This window comes from Elephas maximus, chromosome 22 (assembly GCF_024166365.1).
Source record: "Elephas maximus indicus isolate mEleMax1 chromosome 22, mEleMax1 primary haplotype, whole genome shotgun sequence".
Lineage (NCBI taxonomy): Eukaryota > Metazoa > Chordata > Mammalia > Proboscidea > Elephantidae > Elephas > Elephas maximus.
This window is the reverse complement of record NC_064840.1, coordinates 7,084,376-7,110,721: the sequence shown is the minus strand read 5'-3', so window position 1 is coordinate 7,110,721 and position 26,346 is coordinate 7,084,376. Positions and strand designations below refer to the sequence as shown.

The 26,346-nt window shown below is 47.0% G+C and overlaps 1 protein-coding gene across 9 annotated transcripts in view; it reads right to left on the bottom strand.

Annotated features, from left to right (window-relative positions):
- PITPNM2 (phosphatidylinositol transfer protein membrane associated 2) overlaps positions 1-26,346 on the bottom strand; it is a 144,417-nt gene that overhangs the window by 111,826 nt on the left and 6,245 nt on the right. The window contains exon 1 of one of the 9 annotated variants that reach the window (XM_049865261.1): positions 22,596-22,623. The exons of 5 other annotated variants lie outside the window; for them this stretch is intronic. The gene's annotated coding sequence lies outside the window, so the exon portion shown is untranslated. 3 more of the 9 variants (XM_049865256.1, XM_049865255.1, XM_049865259.1) reach the window with 3 other exon arrangements.

Genomic DNA, 26,346 nt, shown 5'->3' with positions numbered 1-26,346 from the left:
CACCCTTACTAAGGTCACAGCCCTGATCCAATGTAAAGGGAGTTTCCCTGGGGTGTGGCCTGTACCACCTTCTGTCTTATAAGAGATAAAAAGAAAGGGAAGTGAGCAGAGAGCTGGGGACCTCACATTACCAAGAAAGCAGTGCCAGGAGCAGAGCGCGTCCAAAGTGGTTCCTAAGCAAAGAAGCTCCTAGTCTAGGGCTTGAAGACCGATGACAAGGACTTCCTCCAGAGCCAACAGAGAAAGAAAGCCTTCCCCTGGAGCTGGCGCCCTGAATTTAGACTTCTAGCCTCCTAGGCTGTGAGAGAATGTTTGTTAAAGCCACGCCCTTGCAGTACTTCCATTACAGTAGCACTGGATGACCAAGACAGCTGTTGAGCACTTAACTATTTGAACCACCAGGGCTCCTTTATCCACATGTATAGGGGTTAAGATTTACAACACATATTTTGGGGGGACACAATTCAATCCATAACAGGGACTCAGTTTCCTCATCTGTAAAAGACAGGTGGAACCAATACCTCCGTTAAAACGTCGATGCGCTATGAAATCAAGTACTTAGCACCCATGCCCGGACGCAGTTGGTGTTCAGTGTTTGCTGCGGCTATAGGAGCTACTGCTGCTTCGCCCATCTGATCGGACCCTTGGCTTCCTCATGTGTAAAATGGGGGAGGCACCTGCTGTGCACAGATATAGGGCGGAACACACGAGGCCCTGGGCAAGGCCCCAGCACGATACCATGTCCTAGCACCGGGCGCTCACAGGCAGTCATACTGGCCCGACCACATCTTTGCCATGTGCCGCCTGGCCCTCCTCCTGAGGACAGGCGAGGTCTCCCTCCCACCAACTGCCCACCACCCTGCATCCTTCTAGCTGGGAGAAAACAGTGCTGAGATCTTCTGCACCCACCACTCCCCCCAAGCAAAAAGACTGCATCTGGGAACACACCTCGGGTGGGTGAATGGTGGCCCCAAAAGAGGACACGTCCACGTGCCCATACCAGACCCTGGGAGTGGGACCTTATTTGGAAGATGGGTCTTTGCAGATATAACTAAGTTAAGGGTGTCAAGGTGAGATCATCCTGGATAACCCAGCGGGGTCCTGAATCCAATAAAAACTGTCTTTATAAGAGAAGACCAAGACAGAGAAGACCATGTGAAGATGGAACGAGAGATTAGAGTGATAGGGCCAGAAATCCCGGAGCAGCTGGAGGAGGCAAGGAAGACTCTCCCCTAGAGCCTCCAGAAGGAGCTTGGCCCTGCTGACACCCTGAATTGGGACTTGGGGCCTCCAGACTGTGAGAGAGTCAATCTCTATCATGTTTAAACTACCCAGCTTGTGACAATTTGTTACAGCAGCCACAGGAAACTCATACAGGAGATTGCCTTGACTTCTTATTTCTTGGCCCTCTTCCCCTCCCTTCTGCTTCTGCCCTCTGCTTTCTCAACAGATGCTTGACTCTGAAGCTAAGCTTGTCTTTTGGAAGCCTCAGCTGTTGGAAGCAGCAGGGAAACCCTCAGAGACCTTCAAAGTGAAGAGACCTCAAGTGAGGAAGGAAGCATTAGCAGAGCCATTAGAAAGCTGTTAGGAGCTCTTTTTCTCCCAGCTGGTAAATGGCAAAAGCAAAGCCAGAAGAACTGTGTGTGCAGGTACAAAATCCCAGAGCTGGGTGGGCAGCGGAGGGGAAAAGAAACTGAACGATGCTTACTTGAGCGTGCAAAAGTTCATGGGGGAAAAAACCAACCAGCACACACACACACATATAACAAAAAGGAGAAATTCTTAGCCTGCAGCAGTTGGTAGCATTATGTAAAATCCCAAGCCCACAAAAATATCATTTGGATGATAAAAAGTTAAAATTAGCTAAGTACAGTGACTAATACTAGCAGGGAGAGGCTGCACCCCCAGTTGCCTGGAGCTGATACAGCTGGCTTTTAGAAACTTTTGACAAGTAACCAGGGCCTGGCGCGGCACAGAATAACAGATTATGTAAGAAGAGGCACAACCATTAGCTACACAAAACAGAGAGTGAAGCCACCGCTGCATCCCCCAAGGGAGGGAACAGCTCGTATACAAAATGTCTCGGGAAGCTGGGCAATAGAACGTGGGCATTCCAAGAGGCATCCACCGAGGCAGCCAGGCCCTTGCTCCCTCTCCGGGTCCACCTGGCCCCTTCTGCAAAGATCTTTTCTCAGAGTGCTTGTGGTGGAGGAGACTGGTGGCACCATTAGCCAAGCCATTAGCCACACCCTGATGGAGTGCTCTCCCTTCGAATCTAGCCTGGCTCTTACTGAAACCAAACCAAACCTGTTGCCACTGAGTTGACTCCAATTCATATCAACCCTATAGGGCAGGGTAAAACTGCCCCATAGGGTTTCTAAGGCTGTCATTTGTACAGGAGCTGCTTGCCATATCTTTCTTCTGTGGAGCAGCTGGTAGGTTCAAACTGTTGACCTTTCGGTTAGCAACGAAGCACTTAATCACTGCGCCACCAGGGCTCTTTGAATCTAACTAGTCTGGTCTTAACTAGTAGAAGGGGATAGAAGTAATGCTGTGCCAGGTTTGTACCTAAGCCTTAAGGAGGTCTGGCTGCTTCTGCTTTTGTGTTATGTGGGACACAGCCGCTATGTAAGAAGTCCATCTATCTGGAGATCACCAGGCTCTGAGAAGCCCAGGCTAGCCATGTGGAGAGGTTACATGGAGGGGAGCCAATGCCCTAACCAACAGCCTCAGCTTTTACAGCCAAGAGGCAGTGCCAGCTTGTCATCCATGGGAGTGGGGTCATCTTGGAATCAGTCCTCTACCCCTAGCCAAGCTGTCCCAGCTGACACGAGTGGAGTAGAGATGAGCTGTCCCTACCCAGCCCTATCCCAATTTGCCACACATTGTGAGCAAATAAATCAAATGGTGGTTGTTTCATGCCACTGGGTTTGGGGGTGCTTTGTTTTGCAACAATAGATAACTGACACAGTGGTCACACTCTTTTAATGGATTTTAGGGAAATTTCTGTTTCTAACATGAGACTTATGAACACCTTTGACACTCTCACGTTCAAGTCACTAAGAGAAGTTAGTGCTTACATTAGTCCTAGGAAGAGACTGTTTTCTACTCCCAATATTGATGGGATAAAGGCTGAAATCAAGCCTTGAGCTGAGTTTCAAACAGCTGTTTGATAAACTCCATCTGTCACTTGATGACCTGACTCCCCCTCACCCTCCCCAGAGCAGGGACATCATCAGAGGTCGCTAGATGGGGTGACATGACCACGGGTGGGAGTTGAGACCAACATTCCTGCTGGCTGACTATGGGTAAGACAGCTCCCCATTCTGGGCCTGAGTCTCCCCATCTGGATAGTGAGAGGTTGGACTAGATGACATCTAAGTAGCCTCTATAGTCAGCTCACACATTCTGCAATCCCGTGGCTCTGAGAGAAGGGAGTGCTGAGCAGAAACCACTGAGCAAAGTCCATGTGACTTACATCAAGGTGTATGAGGCAAACACATTGGGATCCTCATGCCTGTCCCTTTGGGACCCTGCATCCTTCATTAATGTGTTTGCTCATGTGACACAATTTCTCCATGGCAGAGTCTGGCATGCTCCAATTTGCTCCTCCTAAATTACATGTCTAGCCTCCTTGACTCAAGGTGGGGCTATGGGACTGGTTTTGTGAGTACAGGGGTGAACACCCCAGCCTGCCCCCTACATCGCCCACATGATCTTGCATGTCCTTTCTCTCTTCTCTCATCAGCCAGTGGATGCACAGATCCAGTGGAGGACTTCAGGGGAGCCCTAGGGGATGGCAGAGCTACAATATGAAAGGATCCTGGGTCCCTGATGCACCACATGGAGGCTACCAGCAGAGCATGGAATTCAACCATGACAAGAGTGACAACAAAACCTTTATTGTGATAATACACAGAGATTAGTTTGTTATAGCAGCTAGCATGACTTATCCTAACTAATAGTTTCACCAAACTGCTACTACATGTCAGATAGGAGAATTCGGCCTAGGCCTAATCTCACTCCACTTAAAAAAATCATACCCTTTACCATCAAGTCCATTCCAACTATGGTGACGCTACGTGTCAGAGCAGAACTGTGTTCCACAGGGTTTTCAATGGCTGTGATCTTTCAGGAGATCACCAGGTCTTTCTTCTGAGGTGTCTGTGTGTGGACTCAAACCACCAACCTTTCAGTTAGTAGTTGAGCGTTTCACCGTTTGCGCCACTCAGGGACTCCTTAGAACTACCAGTCTAGGTGATAATTCCGGCAAGAATAAAGATCAATTCTGCACCCTAGGATCGGATGCTGAACACATGGTAGACAGCTTCTTGCTATTCAAGCGCCACCAACACTATCTGCTTCCAAAAACCTCACAACACAGTCTCACTATGTTCCCCCCACCAAAAAAAAAGACAGAAGACAAACAAAAAAAACAAGAAGAGTAAAAAAAGAAAGAAATCAAAAAGGAAGAAGAAAACCTATACCAATACTCCTAATTGAGGACAATCTACAAGCAAATGACTAAAAAATCTCATCTGTGTGCTTCTTGGTAGGCAGAGCAAAGAGGGAAACAGGCTGGGTAAACAGAGCCCTCACCAATGGTGGAAAGCATATGGGTTCATATGAGAAGCAAATTTAGTCTTGGCTAAGAGCTCTGAGGGGAACTCTCCATGGGGTGGTTGTGTGAGGAAACAGCCTCTGGTCTGGGAAGGAGGCAGCAAGAAGGGCCCAAGCTTGCCTAGACCACTGTCTGCCTCTACCGGGTAGGGCCAGCCCCACTGGCCCAACTCACTCTTGAAAATGGAGAGCGCCTCAGAGTAATTCTTCATCCTCGTTAATGTCAACACAGAGGCACCATGATAATGATGGAAAATATTTACATACCGCACCACTGATGGGTTGTTTGGACCATCTGGCTACTGGATGCGGTAAGTATTATAAAACACATGTCCCTTCATAAACGCTGTGACTTAGCACTGATGGGGGCCGGACGACAGGAAATCCAAACAGAGTCAGTCACTCGGCCCCCTCACCATCATACTGTCGGCTGTGCCACCCCAGACCTAGAGAGGCCACCTCCTGTCTCTGTGCACCCCAGGTAGGAAGAGAGCTCACCCACTGCCAGCCCTGACACATCTGGCTAAGCGTCAGTCCTAACAGTGCAGCCTGCCTTTATCCAGGGCCTCTTCAGGAGTCAACTGTACCAAACAAGCCTCAGCTCTGCAAGACAGCTCTGACGCCGCAGCCACCTGGGGCCTTCTCCAGCGATCCCCAGGGACTGCTGGGAATTCTCAGGGGAAATAAGCCACAGCTCGCTTTTATCTGAAGCAGCTTCCACATGAGCTCTGTCACGCCTGGGACTGGATGGAGGATGGTGACATTAACCCGGCCTAAACGAAAATTTCTCTTTATTTTATTTTATTGTTATTGCTGTTAAAAACATACACAGCAGAAGATACATCAGTTCAAGTTCCTACATGTACAACGAGTGACATTGGTTACATTCGTCCAGTTGTGCAACCATTCTCAACCTCTTTTTCCAAATTGTTCCTCTGTCATTAGCATAAACTCACTGCCCCCTGAGCGTCCTATCTAAATTTTTGAGTTGCTGTTGTCAATTTGATCCCATATAGATAGTTCCTAAATGAAAATCCCCTCATTGATCTGCCCATCTAACTCCACCAGGTTCTGATACCAGGACGAACATAGTTTTTTTGTGGGTCAGCGTTAACATTTTTTTTCTTTTTAGTTTGGGGGTGTTCAGTGGGTTGTATTATTATTATTTTCTTAATTTAAGTTTTAAAAAAAAAGTTCCATTCAGAGTCTGTTCAAAGGTAGTAATTTTCTTTATGGGAAGCTTGCGCTGCCACCCACCTGAGGACCATGTCAGCTCCGCGATCACATCATACCATTGCTTTGACGGCAGGTGAGTCAAATGGAAACCCACCACAAGTTCCTGTGGGCCAGCTCCCTGACTTTGATGCAGGGCTTTCTGAGGGGCATATCTTCACAGGGGCTCCAGGCCCAACCAATACGAACCCACAGCCTCAAAGTCTTGTTAGAACTAATATCATCTGTGGTCGTGAATTTTATGTGTCACCTAGACAATGGTGCCCAGTTGTTTGGTCAAACACTAGTCTAGGTGTTGCTGTGAAGCTATTTTGTAGATGTGGTTAACATCCACAACCAGTGGACCTTTAGGTAAAAGAGATTATGTAGGTGAGCCTATCAGTTGAAAGGCCTTCAAAGCAAAAACTGAGGTTTCCTGGAGAAGGATTCTGCCACGAGACTGCAGCACAGAGACCCTACCTGGGTCTCCAGCCTGCCGGCCTGCCCTACAAATTCCAGACACAAGGCTGTAGCATCAACTCCTGCCTGGGTTTCCAGCCTGTCAGGCTTCCATGCCCTACAAATCTTGGATTTGCCAACCACCATAATCTCATGAGCCAATTCCTTAAAATAAATCTCTTTATATCCCACCACACATCTGTCAGTTTGTCATACTGTCGCAGCTTTCATGTCGCTATGATGCTAGAAGCTATGCCACTTGTATTTCAGACACCAGCAGGGTCACCCACGGTGGACAAGTTTCAATTGAGCTTCCAGGCTAAGACAGACTAGGAAGAAAGGCCTGGCAATCTACTTTCAAAAATCACCCAATGAAAAGCCTATGGATCACAACAGGATGTTGTTCAATATACTGCTGGAAGATAAGCTCCTTAGATTAGAAGTCACTTAAAATACACAGTAGCTGCAACAATGGACTTGCACATACCAACAATTGTGAAGATGGCACGGGACCGGGCAACGTTTTGTTCTGTTGTACATGGGATTGCCTTGAGTTGGAGCCAACTCAATGGCAATGGGGTTTCTTTCTGCGGTAACGAAAAGTTCTGAAACTAGATAGTGCTGATGGTTGTACAACATTGCGATGTACTAAATGCCCCCAAATTGTACACTTTAAAGTGGAAAATGAAAATACATATAATAATGTCCTTACTCAGCAAAGTCATTTTTTGGTTTTACAGGTCTGTAAAATGCAAGTCACAGGCCTGAGGTTCCTCCTGTGCACATCGGGGCTCTCCCTGAACGTCAACTCCCCGGAGGCAAGATCACTGCTGCTTTGGGGTCCAGAAAGCACCTTAAGTACTTGGTGACGGACTAGCTGACTGAGGGGGCCAGGGGGCCACTCTCCCCCTACACCCCAGGAAGGAGCCATGCAGCCCCACATCCTGAGTGCAAGAATCTGAAAACCCAAGGGCACCTTCCATCATTGGCAAGCAGGTACCTAACAGGAGTCTGTGTTCCTGACCAGCCCTGCCAGGATCTCTGCTGCAGCTCGCCCTTTGCGGTGGGAAAGGCTCTCACACATAAGGAGTTTACTCCAGATTTTCATTTTACTTAAAAGCCCTTCCTTGCCTGGGGTTTTGAGGTTAAAAACCACTGCCTCGCACTCATTCGTTGTAAATGGGAGTGCAAATTGGTACAGCCTTCATGGAGAGCAGTTGAGCGATATCTACTAAAAAGAGAAGAAAAATGCCCTCTGACCCAGCAGTTCTGCATCTGGAAATTTACCCACAGACATGAGAGTAAATGTGCACAGTAGCCTAGTGCAGCACCATCTCCTCCCTACCTTCTGCCATCACAGCCTAAAACCCTGTCAGCAGGGAAGGGTGGTCTTACTCATCTAAGTATTATTATTTTTGTTATTACTTTGTATGTTTACAAGTAATACACGTTTCCTTTCCCCTTTCAAAAAGTTGGAATGTTACAAATAAAGGTTCCTTTGGCACTATTCCTTTCTCCTCCCCTCAGGTAGCTGTTGATGGGTATCTCTAGAGAAGCAAAACCAGCAAAGTGTGTATGTGTATATATAGAGAAAGAGAGAGAGATTTATCTCAAGGAAATGGCTCACGTGGCTGTAGAGGCTGGCAAGTCCCAAGTCCATGGGTCAGGTGTCAGGCTGGAGGATTCTCCTGACTCACATAGCTGCAGGGGCTGACGAACCCAAAATCAGCCGGCAATATGACAGGCCACTGGCTCAGGTCCCAAGAACCAGAAGTCGGATGATGACAAGCCAGATTCAGAATCCAGAGCAAGCAAGCAAACTGTGCTAGAATGTCTATAGGTATATACATGTGTGTGTATATATAGGATACAGGCCACACCCCTGAGGAAACCCTCCCCTTACAACTTGATTGGCTGATCACATCAGATCACATCCTAGAAGATGACTACATCATTACATAACTGCCAAACTACATCATTACTATAACTGCCAAACCACTGAGAATTATGGCCCAGCCAAGTTGACACACAAGCTTAACCATCCCAGTCCACCCTTTGTCTTACTTGGCACCTGTACACATCTCCTTAAACCATATACAGTCACTAAATAAAGACAATTACAAAGGCATACTTGCATCTAACATGATACAACAAACATGCATACAACTGAAAACACACTAGCCCTGTTTACATCTTATATAAGTGAAGAAAACAAAATTATTTGACACATGCATAAGGAGGAAAATACTCAACAATTACAGTCTTCCTTTCTACAGTTGGTCACGTGGTCATAACTGGTATTTCGAACTACTCTCTTTCACCACCCATTCCATATTCCCTTTGCCCTCAGCAAGCACTTCAGCTGGTGTGGCTCTTTGCCTGATGGGGTGACCCAAACCTTTCACGTACTTATTTAAGTTCCCACAGGTCTTACTCATCTAGTGCTGCTATAACAGAAATACCAGAAGTGGGTGGCTTTAACAAAGAGAAACTTATTCTTTCACAGTTCAGAAGTCCAAATTCAGGGTGCCGGCTTCAGGGGGAAGGGTTTCACTCTCTGTGGGCTCTTGGCGAAGGTCCTCCCCAGGTCTAGGAGCTTCTCTGCACAGGGACCCCGGTCCAAAGGATGTGCTAGACTCCTGGCTCTTGGTAGTAGGAGGTCCCCGTGTCTCTCTGCTCACTTCTCTCTATTATATCTCAAAAGAGATTAATTTAAGACACGACCTAATCTTGTAGATTGAGTCCACCTCATTAACATAACTGCCACTAATCCCAGCTCATTAACATCACAGAGGTTAGGATTTACGACACATAGGATTATCAGAAAACAAAATGGAGGAGAACTGCACAATACTGGGAATCATGGCCTAGCAAAACTGACAGATATTTTTGGGGGATACAATTCAATCCATGATGCACACATGGTGGTGCATCCATGCAGCTGAATACCAAGACCACCATTAAAAAGAATCAGGCAAAATGGAACAACCAGAATGGAAATATCGAGAATGATCACGCATTGTAGTAAAGAGTGTAACCAATGTCACTGAACGTTTATGCAGAAATTGTTGACTGGGAACCTGAACTGCTGTGTAAACCTTCACTGAAAACACAATCAAATATTATTAAAAAAATAAAAAATAACAAGAAGACCCAGGCAACTTCAAATGAAGTAACAGAAAATATCGCTAGGATTGACATACTGTCAAGTTAAAAAAGCAGGTGCAGGGCAGTTTGTAGCCAGCCATGTATGTTGGTTTTTTTAAAAAAAATTACATATATTCATATATGCAGAGAATCTCTCTGACAGGTATACACACACACACACGTGCACACACACACGAAACAAGCAACCGTGGTTATCTCTGGAAAGGAAAACTAGGAGGGTGAAGACGAGGGTGGAAGGAAGCCTTACTTTTGCCTGTAGACCCTTTTGAATTTGGTACCAAGTATATGTATTAGTCTTCCAAACAATTTTAAAATACACTTAAAAAAAAAAATTTATTGAGGTGAAATTCACATAAGCTAGCCATTTTAAAGTGATCGACGTAGTGACATTTAAATATATTATTTTAAAATACACTACTGTGTGCCCCTTAGTTCTGGGACCCTCACATTCCTCACCACCACGTGTCTGTCAGTTTGTCCTACTGTGGTGGCTTACCTGTTGCTATGATGCTGGGAGCAGTGAAAACCTTACGGATCACAATGATCGAATACGCATCTGCTCAAAGGGATGGTGCAGGATGGGGCAATGTTTATCCCACTGTGCAACAATAATAACCAAAACCAAAAAGACCAAACGAGCTGCCATCGAGTCAATTCCAACTCATAGCGAGCCTATAGCACAGAGTAGAACTGCTCCGTAGGGTTTCCAAGGCAATAATCTTTACAGAAGCAGATCACTGGGTATCTTCTCCTGTGCAGCAGCTGGTGAGTTCAAACGCCAACCTTTTGGTTAGCACTCAAGTGATTAACCATTGTGCCTCCAGGGCTCCTTTCCAAAACCAAACCTATGGCCATCAAGTCGATTTCGATTCATAGCAACCCTATAGGACAGAGTAGAACTGCCCCATAGGGTTTCCAAGGCTGCAATCTTTATGGAAGCAGACTGCCACGTCCTTGTTCTGTGAAACAGCTGGTGGGTTTGAACTATCGCCCCTTCAGTTAGCAGTCAAGCACTTAACCACTGGGCCACCAGGGCTCCTTCAGCGACAGCAACAACAACATGAAGTAGGGGGAGCCCGATGACTTCAGCCCTGAGGGACATTTGGCAGATAGACACACGATGACCCCTTCCACCGCCTCCAGAGCAGCCCAGCTCATGACACCGAAACTTTGGCTCCCATCTTCATCTTGGTACCCCAGTATGCTGAGTGACTCAGTGATCCCTCAAAGGCTGAATTATACCTGGCATTTTCTGTGTATTGAAAGAGAGGCAAGAGATGCCACCTTTGAGGAAGAGAAAGAGAATTACTGCGGAAATGTGAAGAACGCCCCATCCCCCTGACGAAGCTTGCTAAATGAGGTGTCCTCGTACTAATGATGATAATGTGACAGCTCTGGCTTGGAGTTAATGATTTATTTCCAGCAACCAGACTCTTCCCACCACGTCTGGTCCAAACACTGCCCTCATGCCCACTCATCATGGTGGCCTTGGGAAGTCCAGGGCAGGAAGAACCAAGCAAACAGGAATTCCGAAAGCCCTGTCTCAGAGGACGCACCAAGGTCAATCTCTACTCAAGCTGCACCCCACGGAGATCATCATACTCAACCGGTGTCGAGCTGCAAATAAAGCACTTCCGGCCTTTCTAATAACAACGTACAGTTGCATATGCGTTTGAAACATCCTCAGAGGTGCCTCAGGGTAACCCCTGCATGATGGCACTGTCATTCCATTGTCAGAGAAAAGATTCTGGTTCAGGGAGGCTGAGTAACTCTACCCAAGCCCCGCAGCTAGTAACTGGTACAACTAGGATCAGGACCTAAGTCTCCTGACTCCAAATCACTCCTCCGTAACTGAAACACTAGGAATGAGGCTCAGCTCCAAGAAACAGCTTCTCCAGGATCTCAGGAGAGATCCGGAATGCTCTGCAGCTTATATTGCCACCCCTACGTTTCCTGGGATCCTGGGTTCCACAGAGGCGAAAAAGACACTGGTGGCTGTCTAAGACTGCCTGGTGTTATTTATTTCTAACCAGGAAATAAAGCCACTGGTTCTCTGAGAGGCGAGCAAACAGGGGCCACAAGTGTTTCTCCTCTGACCACATTTCTTCCCATTAAATTTCCTCACTGGTTACTGCTGACATACAGGAAACCATGAGTCTTGTTCATTTACTTTGCAACTGGTCACCACACTGTTATTACTTCTAATGGTTTCTCAGTTTGTCTACTTTGAAAATCTAAGGTGATCATTGGATCCATTTAAATACATTCTTGCAACCACCTTTCTCAGAATTATGTCCTATTCTTCTTCCTAACTCATTGCACTGGCTCCAATTTCCAGAATAATGATTAATAGTTATGAGACAGAGCGTTTTTGTTTTGTGACTGATTTAATGAGAATGGCTCTCAGAACAGTGGTTTCTAGATGTTATTTGACCCCGAAATTCTTTTTTGACACAATACCCAGCGGCATCCTACATGTTTTGCGTGTTTCTCAAAACATACTTTGGGAAATGCTGCTGTGGTATTTCACTCTTAAGGGTAAAGTGGTTATTAATTTGAGATGTTCTTGATCATGTTGAAATCTGTGCCTATCCCTCAATGGATGGTGAACTTGATCAAATGCTTTTCTATCATGTATTGAAAGGACCAAGGACGGTGGTGGGTCAGTGGTAGAATTCTTGCCGTCCATGTGTGAGACCCAGCTTCGATTCTCGGCCAATGTACCTCATGCACAGCCACCACCCATCTGTCAGCGGAGGCTTGTGGATTACTATGATGATGAACAGGTTTCAACACTGGAGCTTCTGGACTAAGAAAGACTAGGAAATAAGGCCTGGTGACCTACTTCTGAAAATCAGCCAATGAAAACCCTATGGATCACAACTATCCAATCTACAACTGATCATGGGGACGGTGCAGGACCAGGCAATGTTTTGTTCAGTTGTACAAGGGGCTCACCATGAGTTGGGGGCTGACTTGATGGCAGCTAACAACAACAACAACAACGTTAAAATAACTATATGTTGTTCTGTTTTTTCCTTTCTTTTTTTAAATAAATTTCCTAGTATTAAATCATCTGCTTATGTTTTTGAGACTGGTCCACACCCACCGGTTCTGGGTGCCTGTCCTCGGGGAGCAGAGACAGACACCAAACAAATGGTTCCTGCCTACAGAGGATAAGTCACTCTCTCTCTCTCTCTCTCCCTCTCTCTTTCTCTCACACACACATACAGAGAAAGCACTGCACACCACCGTAACAGCAGAGGGGATTGTGAATTGAGGTGTCATGCACAGTGCACATCAAGGACCGAGGAACTGAGTATGAATCAGGCTATCATGGAGGGCTTCCTGCAGGAAGTGAGGCTGCATGGACTCACAAAGACTCTCTGAGGACTCACAAGATGGACAACTAGTAGCCCAGAGGATTCAGGGACAGGCTGGGAATGAGGACATCTGAATTGGCCTGCTGCCTTTCTGCCAAAGGGCGTGCTTTCCTGGCCAACAATTTTCCCAGCAGTAAAACAGTGGCCATCACCTGGACTGGAAAGGCCCTGCAGAAGCTCTGGGTTCTGCCTCCTTCAGCTGCAAACAGAGGGGGGACTTGATTTGCCCAAGACCATGGCGCCATCCTAAGTCCTTCTTTGCTCCAAGGGGAGGGGATGACAAACGAAAGAGAACTTTAAGATCTTGGGCAAAGAGGAAGAAGAGAAAACCCAGGTGTCATGATTTTGCCTGTAATAAATGTTATTGTTTCTACCTGGCGAACAGGCTGAGTCAGGAGGTGATCAGAGTTCCAGGTCAGGGCAAGAGGGCAGAGGTAGCATGGGCCTGGCCCAGGATGAGGGGGTGAAGCCTCCCTGTAGCACACCCAGATCCCCAGAGATGCCCTTCTACATCAACACACCTGAACAGACATAGAAGGATACCTTTCCATACCCATCCATCCATGCATCACCCATCTATCCATACATACATACATTCAACTAGCCATCAATCCATCATACATACATACATCCAACCAGCCATCTATCCATACATACAACTAGCCATCTATCCATCCATCCATCAAGTATGGAGACACATTAGAGACTAAGACCCAGGCTTACCCTATAGAGTAGAAGCAGGCAGAGGGAAGGTCTGGTTCAGTTTGGAATCCCAAAGCCCATCACCCCAGGGGCACTTCACAGCCTGAGTCTGAGCATAAGGTCCTAATGCAGGTAGTCCCAGGCACTGGAGGGGATCAAGTACCCCAGTACCTCACCTAAGCCAGGCACAAGAATGAGCATGGTACTTGTTAGGGACCAGGCAACGTGTTAGGCACCTTTCTACACATTCTCTTTTAAACCCCATGATCAGCCAAAAGGCTGGTGAAGACACAGAAGCTCAGAGAGAGCACACAGCAGGTCACGGGCAGAGCCACGCCTCAAACCAGCCATCTGCAGGTTGTTGAGATCACCTCGTGCATTCGATGCCTTGCACGCCTGCTGCCTGATCCCTGTGGGGCTAAAGTGCCTGCCCCTTGGCGACTGGCCGCCCGTTCACCCTTCAGCTGTGGGTGCAAGGGAACACAGGCAGTTGGCATCTGCTCTTTGAAAAGGTATTTGTCTTTCCACTCACTGAGAGCAGGCGAGTCATAAAAGGACATGCCCCACGTCAGGTGCACAAGTGTTCCAGACAGACAGATGTTGTCATGCCCCGTAACCGGGGACACCCTCTCCGAGGAGCAAGAGTGAGTAAGCAGGCAACGAAGAGTCCCTGCCCCCAATACCTGGTTCTGGAGGCACACGGTAGGTGCTCCACAAATGCACAGGCTCTAAGTGCCCTGCAAGCCTGAGACTTTAAAGGAAGGGGACAGCAAGTCCTGCAAAGCCGGGTGTCGCTCCATGGCAAACTCGCGTTGAGGTTCCTCTTCATGCCAGTGGTTCTCCGCTCACAGGTGAGCAGAAAAAACGCAGGGGAGAGTCAAGGGAAAAAGATGCTAATTCCAGCTCTGGTGTCCACTGGCTGTGTGTCTCTGGACAAATCTTAACCACTCTCCACTCTGAGCCTCGGTCACTTCCACTACAGGAAGGAAGTGAATGCTCCAAGTCCCTCTCTCCACTGAAGGCTACAGCCAAAAGAGAAGAGTGAGCTTTTCATAAACTCTATGGAATGGCATACAGGCGGGGTGTTAGGGATTGAATTGTGTCCCCCCAAAATATGGGTCGTAAATCCTAAACCCATATGCCAGTGGATGTAATCCCATTTAGGAATAGGACTTTCTTTGTTATGTTAACGAGGTCATGTCAGTAAAGGGTGAGTTTTAAACCAATCACCTTTGAGATGTAAAAAGAGACTAAGCTCAGAGAAGGAAGCACAAACTGAAGGAAAGATACACACACTACTGAAGGTCGCCAAGGAACCAGGAAACAGAAGCTGAAAAGAGACAAGGCCCTTCCCCCAGAGCCGACAGAGAGAAAGCCTTCCCCTAGAGTTGGTACCCTGAATTTGAATTTCTAGCTTCTTAACTGTGAGAAAACAAATTTCTGTTCACTTGTGGTATTTCTGTTATAGCAGCACTAGGTAAGTAAGACAGGGAAAGGAGAATGTTTCACCCTTCCCAGATATATTTTTTATTATAATTCATGGGAAGGACTCTTTTCTCTGTCTTCTGAAGGAGAAACCAAAATACAGGGAAAAGCAGAGAGACAAAGAAGGAGTAGGAAGAAACATTTAGATGGTCTACCGAGTAGAATTTTTTTTCTTCAGCTCTTTCAGCTTGAGAAATGCTGAGCGTGTTCTTGCCTTTTGTTTTTCTACCTCCAGCTCTTTGCACATGTCATTATAATACTTCACTTGGTCTTCTTGAGCCGCCCTTTGAAATCTTCTGTTCAGTTCTCTTACTTCATCATCTCTTCTTTTGCTTTAGTTGCTCAACATTCGAGGGCAAGTTTCAGACTCTCCTCTGACATCCATCTTGGTCTTTTCCTTCTTTCTTGTCTTTTTAATGACCTCTTGCTTTCTTCATGTATGATGTCCTTGATGTCATTCCACAACTTGTCTGGTCTTTGGTCATTAATGTTCAATGTGTCAAATCTATTCTTGAGATGGTCTCTAAATTCAGGTGGGAAATACTCAAGGTTGTATTTTGGCTCTCGTGGACTTGCTCTGATTTTCTTCAGTTTCAGCTAGAACTTGCATATGAGCAATTGATGGTCTGTCCCACAGTCATCCCCAGCCTTGTTCAGACTGATGATATTGTGCTTTTCTGTCATAACTTTCCACAGAAGTAGACGATTTGATTTCTGTGTGTCCCATCTGGTGAGGTCCACATGTATAGTTGCCGTTTATGTTGGTGAAAAAAAGGTATTTGCAATGAAGAACCAGTTGGTCTTCCAAAATTCTATCATTCAATCTCTGACACTGTTTCTATCACCAAGGCCATATTTTCCAACTACCGATCCTTCTTTGTTCACAACTTTCGCATTCCAATTGCCCGTAATTATCAGTGCATCCTGATTGCATGTTTGATCAATTTTTCAGACTGCAGAAGCTGATAAAAATCTGAAAGAACTGAAGAAAAAATTCAAGCCTCGAGTTGCAATAGTGAAGGATTCTACGGGGAAAATATTAAATGATGCAGGGAACATCAAAAGAAGATGGAAGGAATACACAGAGCCATTATACCAAAAAGAATTAGTCGACATTCAACCATTTCAAGAGGTAGCATATGATCAAGAACCAATGGTACTGAAGGAAGAAGCCCAAGCTTCACTGAAGGCACAGACGGAAAAGAAGGCTCCAGGAATTGACGGAATTTCAATTGAGATGTTTCAACAAACAGATGCAGTGCTGGAGGTGCTCACTCGTCTATGCCAAGAAATATGGAAGACAGCTTCCTGGCCAACTGACTGGAAGAGATCCATATTTATGCCAATTCCTAAGAAAGGTGATCCAACCGAATGTGGAAATTATAGAACAACATCATTAATATCACGTGCAAGCAAAATTTTGCTGAAGATCATTCAAAAGCAACTGTAGCAATATATAAAACTGCCAGAAATTCAGGCTGGTTTCAGAAGAGGACGTGGAACCAGGGATATCATTGCTGATGTCAGGTGGATCCTGGCTGAAAGCAGAGAATACCAGAAGGATGTTTACCTGTGTTTTATTGACTATGCAAAGGCATTTGACTGTGTGGATCATAACAAATTATGGATAACATTGTGAAGAATGGGAATTCCAGAACACTTAATTGTACTCATGAGGAACCTATACATAGATCAAGAGCAGTTGTTCAGACAGAACAAGGGGATACTGGGGGGGGTTAAAGTTAGGAAAGGTGTGCGTCAGGGTTGTATCCTTTCACTATACCTATTCAATCTGTATGCTGAGCAAATAATCCGAGACGCTGGATGATATGAAGAAGAACCGGGGCATTAGGACTAGAGGAAGACACAGATGACACAACCTTGCTTGCTGAAAGTGAAGAGGACTTGAAGCACTTACTAATGAAGATCAAAGACCACAGCCTTCAGTATGGATTACACCTCAACATAAAGAAAACAAAAATCCTCACAACTGGACCAGTGAGCAACATCATGATAAACGGAGAAAAGATTGACGTTGTCAAGGATTTCATTTTACCTGGATCCACAATCAACAGCCAAGGAAGCAGCAGTCAAGAAATCAAAAGATGCATTGCACTGGGGAAATCTTTAACGTGTTGAAAAGCAAAGATGTCACCTTGAAGACTAAGGTACGCCTGACCCAAGCCATAGTATTTTCAATCACATCATATGCATGTGAAAACTGGACAATGAATAGGGAAGACCGAAGAACTGACGCCTTTGAATTGTGGTGTTGGCGAAGAATATTGAATATACCATGGACTGCCAAAAACATGAACAAATCTGTCTCAGAAAAAGTACAACTAGAATGCTCCTTAGAAGCAAGGATGGCAAGACTGCATCTTACATACTTTGGACATGTTGTCAGGAGGGGTCAGTCCCTGGAGAAGGACATCATGCTTGGTAAAGTACAGGGTCAGTAGAAAAGAGGAAAACCCTCAACGAGGTGGATTAACACAGTGGCTGCAATAATGGGCTCAAACATAACAACGATTGTAAGGATGGCTCAGGACCGGGCAGCATTTCGTTCTGTTGTGCACAGGGTCGCTATGAGTCCGAACCGACTAGATGGCACCTAACAACAACAACCACCGAGTGGAATGTTGGCCTCAGAATGGTGATTTGATATGTACATATACACACGTACACACACAGCCTGTCTCTTATTGTGTACTTTCAAAGTTTGCCTGCATCTATTACGGCATTAGATCCAGGGGAGTGGGTAGAGCAGAAGCTAACATCTCATCTTGCCAGGTGAGGACAGCAAAGCCCAGGGAGGTAAAGCAGCCTTGCCAGCATCACACAGTTCAGCTGAAACTGGGTCTTCAGACTCCTGGTGCAGTTCATCCAGAGCCAGCCAAAGCGCAGACCAGTGGTGAGCACGGTCTCCATACAGCCACAAGCCCAGACCTCAGTCATTCACAGCAGCAGCAGCTCTGTGTCTCTCCCTGTCTCTGTGCATGTCTCTGTCACACACATGCACACTGTGACTGATCTCTGTACCAGGAACCCACCTGCCTGGGGAACCTCATTCCAGGAGGAAGCAGGACCCTCTTCTTCTTTCGTGGGTGGGGAAATCGTGCTGCCTCTTGGGCACCACCTCCCCCCCGCCCGTTATCTCCATAGTGATGGCATCACACTGGCTGTGGGGCTAAAAATAAAGCCTCTGAAGCCCCAGTGTCTAGGCAGGGCTGAGGTGGGGGTGTGTGTGCTCGGCTCCAGCTGCACAGGGCTCAGCAACTCAGGGCCACCAAGTGACTACACACCCTGGGGCCCTTATAGTGTAGCGCCACCACCATGCTGTGCTCCCAGGAGGTGTATGAGTGTTTCCACCTGCAGGTCCTGGACCAATGGCTTGGTGTGGGCAAGTGCACGACAGTACAAGGGCAGTCTGCCTCCTGGTTCAAACATTCCTGCATCCAAAGGCCTGTTCGTGTAGGTCTCAGGGAGGTGCTGCTCAAGCCTTGAAAATAAGCAGTGTCCCCTTTTCCAGGGGTACCACGGACCAGTACATGCCACTCAAAAAAAAAAAAAAAAAATGAAAAAAAAACTTGAACTGAACTAGCCCCTGAGGTCACCTTTTAGATAAATAACAGATTGGCTCACAAAATAAGGAATATCACTGTGCTCCTTTAAAAACTCATCTATGTGAGACCAAATGGCCAACAATTATTTTAAAGCAAAAATGGGAACATAAGGGGGCAGGGAAACTAGATTACTGGAAACAAAACAACCAGAACGGAAATAATGAAAGTGTTCATACACTGTGAAGAATGTAACCCATGTCACTGAACAATTTGTGCAGAAATTGTTGAACGGGAACCTAAGCTGCTGCATAAACCACCACTGAAAACGTAACAAAATATTATTTTAAAAAATTCTACATGATGCTTAGATTCCAAGGTGGACCCTCAAAAACCTACTTAACTCCACATGTTCACTGTGCTGCAAAGTGTCTAAAGCAACAGCTCAGCACAGGGGTGCATAGCCAGGCTGCCTGGATTGGAATCTATTAGCCATGGGACGTTGAGGAAGTTACTTTACCCCTCCGGGCCCTCTGGCCTCAGTTTTCTCACCTGTGCAATGGGGCTAACTTCATAGGGTTGTTGTGGGATGAAATGAGTATCTGGGATAGAATAAGTGGCCAAGAAGCCTGAGATGCTGCAACTGGCAGTAGCAGTACTACAGCTTCGTAACTCAGCTGCGTAGTGGGTCATGTGTTTGCTTGTGGGCTAGCCTCAGAACCTGGTCATGGGAACCAACATTCCGATGGAAAACAAGCATGCTAGCCAGCACCTTCCAACCCAACCCGTGAGCTAAGCTTGGCTATGTCTATAAGGGCAGAGGTCAGGCAGAACTGGCCAGGATGACAGCAGCCCTTTTCCGAGGCAGGAACAAACCTACATACCAACAAAAAAGACAAAGCCATTGCCAACCGAGTCAATTCCAACTCATAGCAACCCTATAGGACAGAGTAGAACTGCCGTATAGAGTTTCCAAGGAGTGGCTGGTGGATTTGAACTGCTGATCTTTTGGTTAGCAGCCATAGGTCTTAACCACTGTACCACCAGGGCTCCACACACCTCTAGGTTCAAAAAATAAAACCAAACCCATTGCTGACAAGTCGATTTCAACTCATAGCGATCCTATAGGTTCAGGTTAATTAAAAAACAAACAAAACGGCAAAAACAAAACAAAATAAAAATAGAAACAAAAACACAACTGCTTAGAACTAAGGAAAATTGTAGTTTTCATTTAGTATGTTTCAAGGCTATCGGATTTTTAAAATTTATATTTGTCAACTTACTATGAGTGTATATATTACTTTAAAATTTTTAAAACTCATTAAAAAAAATTAAATTGTGACCTAGCGCTAAAGAAAGAGGTTCCTGCTCATCCTTGGTGAAATTCCCCTCGATCTCAATCCATCTGTCTGTTACGAACTGAACTGCATCCCCCAGAAATATCTGTTGTAAATCCTACTCCCTGTGGTTACAGGCCCATTTGGGAACAGGGTTGTCTTCGTAATGTTAATAGGGCACTATTGGCATAGGGTGTGTTTTAAGTCAATCGCCTTTGAGATATAAAAAGAGCAGATGAAGCACAGAGAAGGAAGCACAAATGGGGGAAAGACAGATGCCACTCGAAGATCACCAAGAAACTAAGGAATGGAAGCTGAAGGGAAACAAGGACCTTCGCCCAGAGCTAACAGAGAGAGAAAGCCTTCCCCTAGAACTGGCGCCCTGGATTTGGACTTCTATCCTCCTAAGTGTGAGAAAATAAATGTTTGTTAAAGCCACCCACTTGTGGGATTTGTGTTACAGCAGCATAGATGACTAAGATGGTGACCTTCCACAAGTCAACCCAGCCTTAGTTTATCTTCCACATAATCTATACCATGGATCACAGCTTAGGATTCCGGGTAAGATAATTATAACACGGTCAATTTATAAACAGCCCTAAAATTCCCAAATAAAGCCTGACAGTGCAACTCCTCGTCAGTCGCCAGCCCTAAGCAGTGAAGCCCCTGTAACTGGGGATACGGAAATGTTCGTGCTGCTCCCCAGGCACCACTGCGCACGACACTGCCCAGCCCGGTAATGGATTTCATAAGTCAGCAAGGGAGCGAATGTACATCGAACATTAATTAATTAGCCTAATGAAGGCAAGGGTGACTTAGTGAATTCCATACACTTTCCACTCTGACTCAGCTTCCCCAGGAGACCCAGATGCCAGCCATCCTTGGGCTTTGACTTCTTGGAGTGCAGGATAGGGGCCCAGAGGATGATGCTTCAGTAGGCACCATCTTCCCAGGCTCCCCTATTGCTGTCTGCCACCTTCTCCTGGAGCTGCCTCAGAACCTCTGCAAGGGCAGGGAGTCCCAGGTGAGTGGGCATCCCAGGTGAGCTGCTCCAGCTCCTCCAAGCCCGGGAAGTCCCAGCAGGCAGAAGTCTCCACTCCACCAACCTTCATACATCCTGTTGTTGTTAGGTGCCGTCTAGTCACTTTTCAACTCAGAGCAACCCTGTGTGAGAGTAGAACTGCCTCACAGGGTGTCCTAGGGTGCCAGTAGCCTAGGTCTATCTCCCGTGGAGCCCTGGTGGTGCAGTACTTAAGAGTTAGAGCTCCTAACCAAAAGGCTGGCAATTTGAATCCACCAGCTGCTCCTTGGAAACCCTATGAGGCTGTTCTACTTTGTCCCATAGGCTTGTTATGAGTTGGAATCGACTCAACAGCAACGGGTTTGGGTTTTTTTTTTTTTTGGCTCCCGTGGAGCTGCTGGGTAGCTTCAAACCGCCAAACTTTCAGTTAGCAGTCAAACACTTAAGCAATGAGCCGCCTGGGCTCCTGCCTTTCATACCTAGGACTGCTAAAAGCCTCATCTAAGCGTGCCTTAGAGCGCAGCTCCCAGCACCACCAATCTTCATACCCAGGACAGATAAAGATCTCGTTCCGCTTGGAGTTCACAAAATTAGGCTACCATCCTTCCTCTCACTGATACACACAGCTCCCTTGGGGGGCTGTTTGAAGGATACAGAAACCAAGGCCCAGAAAGTCACAGGGGTGGTACATCACTGAAGCACTCCCAGTCCCACTTCACTGTTCCTTATCCAGAAGCAAGCCAGAGTCAGAACTTCCCGCCCTCTCTTCTGCTGAGCCCAATGCCTCCCCTCCATGCCTCTTCCTTTCTGCTGGGCTTCCACCTGCCCTTCCTGCCCTCTCCCACTTTTCCAAGTCCCACATGCCCCAGGAGAGAAAGAGGAGAGCCACACACTGGAACCTGCATGCCTGCCAGGCTCAGCGCCCTTTGGGGTGACTCTAAGCACCCAGATAAGATTTTGCAGAAAGTAGGAAGCAACTGGCAGGTAGTAACTGCGTGAGGCGGCGGGCGGGGGCGGGGGGGGGGCGCTGGTGGGCCATGTGCTGGAGCCCACTGCTTGTGTCAAGGGTCCTTTGCTCTGCCCTCCCAGGACTGAGCCAGCCCTGCTTCTCTGGACATGGCTTATTATCCCCCTTCCCTAAGTATTCTTTCATTCAGAGATTCAATGAAACCCCTCTTCCAAGTTCAGAACCAGGCCAAGCAGTCTGAGGAAACCAAAAAAGGAAAGCTCAGCTCCTGTCCTGGAGGGGCCTACTGTCCAGCTGGGACATCCAAGCACCAGAAGCCACACCAAGATGACACAAAAAAAGAGCCTGACTTTATTTAGACTGAGACGCTCCAGCCACTCTGTCCAGAGCAGAGACAAGGCTCAGCTGCTGTGGGCAGGCTGCTGGACCTCTAGCCTTCTCCTCCCCCACAATAGCTGGCAGGCGCCGAGTCCTCACCGAGCCACTGTGCCTGGCACTGCTGACCTGAAGATGAAGAGGTTCCTCCCAGCCTATGGACCAAGGATCCCAGAGCAGCTTTCTCCCCGCTTGCCGGTAGGAAAGTTCCATAACGTAAGATTATGGTTGCAATAGTCTGGGAAGCATCAGCCTGGCCTCACCAATAACTCAGCTTGCAGCTACAAGATCACCAAGACCAACCTGGGTGAACTGGATGTCCCGAATGCTGTGAGCCAGCCTCCAGTTCCCTAGCCCTGCCCTCCAGTCCCAATCCCTCTCCCCTGCCAACGCCCACACCCAGCCCTGCAATCTTAAGGTTTCAGGGAAATGAACAGTCATTCCTCCTCAAGGAAAGGTCAAACCCTTGGACTTGTTTTTTTCCAATGCTTCTTCCGGCTCTCAGATTCGTAGGATTCTTAATTCCTTTTCCCCCTCCTGCTAGAAAGTCGAACAGAACATTCTTCAAAACCGAGAACTTTTACTTGGGGGTGGGGAAACGAATAGTCGAGGTAAGATAAAAAATGGGTGAAGTCAGGTACTATAAAACCTTGGTGTCGGAGGAACGCGGGACAAACTATGCTGGTGCCAAAAGCGACATAGCAGTCATTACCATGAGCCCACAATGCCTCTATGAGTCACCCAAGGATGGGAGCTGGAAGAAAACTAGCACTTTCTACCACAGCACAGGATGGGAGCTCAGCTGCATGTTAATGGCAGGAATTTGTCCCACAGAAGTATAAATTAACACGCTCCTATCCATTCTGGGCTGATATGAATCTTGCTCTGGACCAAGTGACGAAGCCCCTTTCCAGATGTGGCTTCCCTGTACTGGAAACTGTCACACACATGGGGAAAAAAATGAAGTCTTAAGCTATGCACGTCCAACTGATGGCTAAACAAGTGAAAGTGCTTTCAGAGCTCTTGAGACTTTTGTTATTAATGGTGTTTTAGTGTCGGGTTCTTAAACATATCCAACAAATTTCCTTTAATCTGGTAGTTACTGACTGAGACGGGGAAGGCTGTAGGCCTCCCACCTACCAGATGGTTAAACCACAATAAACGTTTGGCCTGTTAGATGCACAACACTGAGGACCTAATTGAAATATGCTGCAGCAAGCAAACCCAAAATAAATGTGAAATAATTGTTTCCGTACATGATAACCCACTGAGTTTCCTCCACGTTGGCTGTCCCGCTCCGGTTTTTTGCTCCCTGCTCAGGTAGCCTCAGGTAAGCATGTTTTTCATGACTTAAATGCTTTCTGTCACTGTGATTGCCCAAGAGGGGAAAATTCTAATTGCAAAAAAATGTTTGGTTTCTCTCCCTTCTAAAAAAAAATACAAGTGAAAAGTCAACTCTTGCAATGCGCCAAGAAAAGCAATTAGTGGGCCCTTAAACAGGAGAGGGGCGGGGAATGGAAACGTTCTCCAGAGTGCCATCGTTGAGCCAGCAGAAAGCACGCTCCAAACCTCAGGGAAGCCCTGCCAGCCTCATGCCGAGGAAAGCTGTTCACTGCTGAAAACTGGGAAAGGCCACAGGTTTCCCCATTCTCACCTCCCTTCCAAACTGCTTTTCGACAGGCTGTGAGGACAGGCAGCAGAAAGGTCAGCTGAAGGGTCCCCCTCCGAGCCACCCACCCAGGACACCTGGTGGGCCCTGCCCAGGGCTGCCTGGACTCCCTCCAGGACTGTGCCAGGTGAGGTCGGGAGGAGGTCCAATCCCAGGAGGCAGTAGACATCAAAGAGCACACACCTCACTCCACCCCACAGCTCGAATCAGTCAGACTCCAGGGCACCTGGGAGGAAGACCCTCCGGGGGAAGAAAGAAGAGAAAATTCAGTCCTCACCAAGAGCCATTGCCCAGAAGGGACATAAAGAGCCTCAGAGGGAAGACATACTAATACTTCATCTGTCTTACTCACATACCAACCCCTAACAGGGCACCCAGAGGGCAAAACGCATTTGGAAAGATTCGAAGGTGAAAAGTCCAGGAGGAAAAAGGCCACAACTGCATGAGCCAGTCCCTGGGAAGCCCCACCTTAGCCTGAAATGCCTCCTTAAGGAGGTCATTCCTTTGGGTTAAGGGTCTCCCTAAGCTCCTCTTCATTGTTGTTGTTGTCAGTGGCTGTTTAATTGGCCCCCAACTCTTGGCGACCCCATGCACAATGGAACCAAACACTGCCCAGTCCTGTGCCATCACCGTGATCGGTTGTGGACTGGACTATTGTGATCCATAGGGTTTTCACTGGCCATTTTGCAAAACTAGACCTCCAGGCCTTTCTCCCTTGCTGTCTTAGTCTAGAAACTCTGCTGAAACCCGTTCAGCATCACAGCAACACACAAGCCTCCACTGACAACGGGCGGTGGCTGTGCATGAGGTATATTGGCCAGGAGCGGACACAGGTCTCCCACACGGAAGGCGAGAATTCTACCACGGAACCGCCAACGTCCCCAAGCTCCTCTTAGGAAAGACCAGTTCTGGAAGAAGGGGGGCCAACACTGGGTGTCAACACTGCCTTGTGTAGGAGACTTCAGGGTAGCTGTGTACAAAGGGGACATGGGGACACCCTTCAGCAGCGATAGGCCCTTCTGGTAGAGGGTGTAGGAGGGCTGAAGCAGGGAAATCATTGTGATGGTTAATTTATGTGTCAACTTTGCTAGGCTATGATTCTCAGTGGTTTGGCCAGATACTGGACTGGCTGCTGTTACATAACGTAATGTAATGTAATCACCTTCCATGATGTGATCTGATGTGCTTAACTCATCAGTTGAAAAGGGAGTTTCCTTGGGGATTGGTCTGCCTCTAGAATATAAAGGGATCTTCTGGCAGAGCTCTCTCTCTTTTCACCCTGAACTCTTCTCATCACCTGATCTACGGATCCTAGGACAGAAGACGGCAGGAACCTCTGGCCTGCCATCTGACCTAGGAATTTTGGACCTGCCAGCCCCACAACTGCATGAGCCAGTCCCTTGAAGTACATATGTACGTATTTATCTTTCTCTCTCACATATATGTCTCATATAGGAAACCCTGGTGGCACAGTGGTTAAGAGCTACGGCTGCTAACAAAAAGGTCGGCAGTTCAAATCCACCAGGCACTCGTTGGAAACCCTATGGGGCAGTTCTGCTCTGTCCTATAGGGTCGCTATCAGTTGCAATTGACTCAACGGCAGTGGGTTTGGTTTGGTTTTATATGTCTCATATATATATATATAAACTAAAACCTAAAATGGTTTTTTATATATACATATATACATCAGTGATCTGTTCCTCTAGAGAACCCAAACTAAGACACGCATCCTTGGAGATTTTGCTCTTCTCTGGCCCCCAAGACAGAATCAACACGAGAAATTTGCCCAATGGCCTCATCCTGGCACTCCAGCCTTCATTCAACAAACACTTTCTGAGTATCAATGATGGGCCCTATTCCATATGCTGGAGATATCTGGGAGACAGACACATGACAATGATGGCAGACAAGCTCCCTGTACTGGGGGAGCTACTAGAAGTAAAGAATCTAAGTGTGGAGCACGGTAAGAGCCCAGGAGGAAGAGCTTTGCTTGGGGCCAACTGGTGTTGCCACAAGTTTTGGCTCTGACCACCGCCTGTGCAAAGTTGGACAAGTTACTGCACCTCTCTGAACCTGTTTCCTCTTCTCTAAAATGTAGGTAACAGTCTCTCCTTATCTCTCAGGAATTCTGGGAAGCTTGAGTCAGAGTAGTTGTGAAAGTACTGCACGTACGTAAGTGATATATGACAAGTGGTATTATTATAAACACAGGTACTCCACTCCATGGGCTGTCTGTCTGCTCCTCACAGCAGTCTGAGCCTCAGTTTCTGCTCTGAGATTCGGATCAGCCTGATGCCTGCTGCTCTTGAAAACTCTGTCCCTCTGCCCTGAATCCAGGACTCTGCTGATGTCTATGACCTTAACCTTCAATTTCCTTGCCACAGG